Source organism: Schistocerca cancellata, unplaced genomic scaffold (genome assembly GCF_023864275.1).
Source record: "Schistocerca cancellata isolate TAMUIC-IGC-003103 unplaced genomic scaffold, iqSchCanc2.1 HiC_scaffold_959, whole genome shotgun sequence".
NCBI classification, from domain to species: Eukaryota; Metazoa; Arthropoda; class Insecta; order Orthoptera; family Acrididae; genus Schistocerca; species Schistocerca cancellata.
This window is the reverse complement of record NW_026046967.1, coordinates 7,501-10,000: the sequence shown is the minus strand read 5'-3', so window position 1 is coordinate 10,000 and position 2,500 is coordinate 7,501. Positions and strand designations below refer to the sequence as shown.

The following is a 2,500-nucleotide window of genomic DNA, read 5'->3' as shown; positions in this document are numbered from 1 at the left end:
CACTACCTCCCCGTGCCGGGAGTGGGTAATTTGCGCGCCTGCTGCCTTCCTTGGATGTGGTAGCCGTTTCTCAGGCTCCCTCTCCGGAATCGAACCCTGATTCCCCGTTACCCGTTACAACCATGGTAGGCGCAGAACCTACCATCGACAGTTGATAAGGCAGACATTTGAAAGATGCGTCGCCGGTACGAGGACCGTGCGATCAGCCCAAAGTTATTCAGAGTCACCAAGGCAAACGGACCGGACGAGCCGACCGATTGGTTTTGATCTAATAAAAGCGTCCCTTCCATCTCTGGTCGGGACTCTGTTTGCATGTATTAGCTCTAGAATTACCACAGTTATCCAAGTAACGTGGGTACGATCTAAGGAACCATAACTGATTTAATGAGCCATTCGCGGTTTCACCTTAATGCGGCTTGTACTGAGACATGCATGGCTTAATCTTTGAGACAAGCATATGACTACTGGCAGGATCAACCAGGGAGCTGCGTCAACTAGAGCTGAGCAGCCGGCCGCCCGGGAGTGTGTCCCAGGGGCCCGCGCGAACACGCAAGCGTCCGCTCAATTATTCTGCAAACAGGAGGAGGCTGAGCTCCCCTGCACAATACACCTCGAAACCCTCTCAGGTCCCGGCGGCGCGCAGCGCCGTCCTAAGTACTTGGTCGGGTTCGAGAGAGGCGCAATCGCCCGGAGTTAGGCGAGTAGACGCTTTAGGTGCGACCACCCGTGCTCCCAACTGAGCTTGCCGCTGCCGACAGAGGCCCGGGAGCGTGCTGTCGTGGCATTGCCGGCGGGAGACAACACGCGCCACCTACGGTGACCGGCAGCTCCAACGCCAGCGCCACAGAAGGGCAAAGGCCCCACGTGGGTGCCGAAGCGAACTCTCCCAGCACAGCGCACGTGCCAACACGTCTGCACAACTGCGATACAAACCACCAGCGAGAACCGCTGGGGCGACCGAGCAGCAGACGGCGTCGCGGCGCCGAGTGCCGGGCGGCGGCGCATCCTCAACGCACACAGTCCTCAATCGGACCAGCACACTGCAGATGTCCACCGCGCTTCGCACCGGGCCGGCGAGGACCCACTTTGGCTGCACGGCGCCGCGCGCAGGGTGCCCCGGCGCGCAGCTGCGCCGCCTGCCGCGTCCGTCGGCCGGCGCGCCTGCCACTGGGCGCCCCCACCAGCCGGCTGTAGCGCGTGCGCCCACGCACCGCGCGGCCAGCACGCCGGGCGGCCCCCCCTCACCGGCCGGGGACAGTCCCACCCACCCACAGCCGCGTATCGCTTCACACCCAGATTCACATTCACGTTCGTTGGTATGGTGGGGACCGCTTCGTAGCTGTACCGATCGTTGCCCTCACAGATGTACCTCCAGCAAGGACAACCGCACCACAACGGGTTACCAGTTGTTCATTTGCGTAACGTCACCAGTAAACGTACACGTCCATCCCCGTTTGCAAAGTCAACTATTATTGCATGCCTGCCTGTCAGGTGTCAAGACACACTACATCCGCTCACATCCACGCAACAAAATGTGCCCGACTAGAGGGCACGTGGAAGGTGCCCCCGTACGTATGCGATGTCCATTGCGCGACCAACTGTCAACCGGCCTCTGTAGCATGTCGCAGATGTGGAACGCGGGGCACCGTGCTATCACATTGTGTGAGAAGAGACTACTACGTCTGCATACACGCGCCACTACATGAACAGACGGCTCATGCTGATCGCCATCCACTGCGTCCATTACTCCCACACGTCTCTATGGCGTACCACACTGCAATGCAGCTGTTATGGGGAGATGACACGTAGCTGTGTACACAACATTCTGAGCGGGTTGCGGTTGGACAATACATTAATGTAACGTGTCATATGCCAATTACAGAGCAGGGTAAGGCACAACTTGGGTTAGGTTAAGGCACAACTTGGGTTAGGTTAAGGCACAACTTGGGTTAGGTTAAGGCACAACTTGGGTTAGGTTAAGGCACAACTTGGGTTAGGTTAAGGCACAACTTGGGTTAGGTTAAGGCACAACTTGGGTTAGGTTAAGGCACAACTTGGGTTAGGTTAAGGCACAACTTGGGTTAGGTTAAGGCACAACTTGGGTTAGGTTAAGGCACAACTTGGGTTAGGTTAAGGCACAACTTGGGTTAGGTTAAGGCACAACTTGGGTTAGGTTAAGGCACAACGTGGGTTAGGTTAAGGCACAACGTGGGTTAGGTTAAGGCACAACGTGGGTTAGGTTAAGGCACAACGTGGGTTAGGTTAAGGCACAATGTGGGTTAGGTTAAGGCACAATGTGGGTTAGGTTAAGGCACAATGTGGGGGTAGATTGCGGTACAAATTGCATTACATTGCGGTGCAAATTGCATTACATTGCGGTGCAAATTGCATTACATTGCGGTGCAAATTGAGTTACATTGCGGTGCAAATTGAGTTACATTGCGGTGCAAATTGAGTTACATTGCGGTGCAAATTGAGTTACATTGCGGTGCAAATTGAG

At 56.0% G+C, this 2,500-nt stretch overlaps 1 non-coding gene across 1 annotated transcript in view; it reads right to left on the bottom strand.

The window, feature by feature from the left end:
* LOC126149954 (small subunit ribosomal RNA) overlaps positions 1 to 484 on the bottom strand; it is a 1,909-nt gene extending 1,425 nt beyond the window's left edge. Inside the window, exon 1 of the ribosomal RNA XR_007531209.1 lies at positions 1 to 484. This exon is cut by the window's left edge and continues 1,425 nt beyond it. This is a non-coding gene — a ribosomal RNA (small subunit ribosomal RNA).
* Between the last annotated feature and the right edge of the window lie 2,016 nt (positions 485 to 2,500).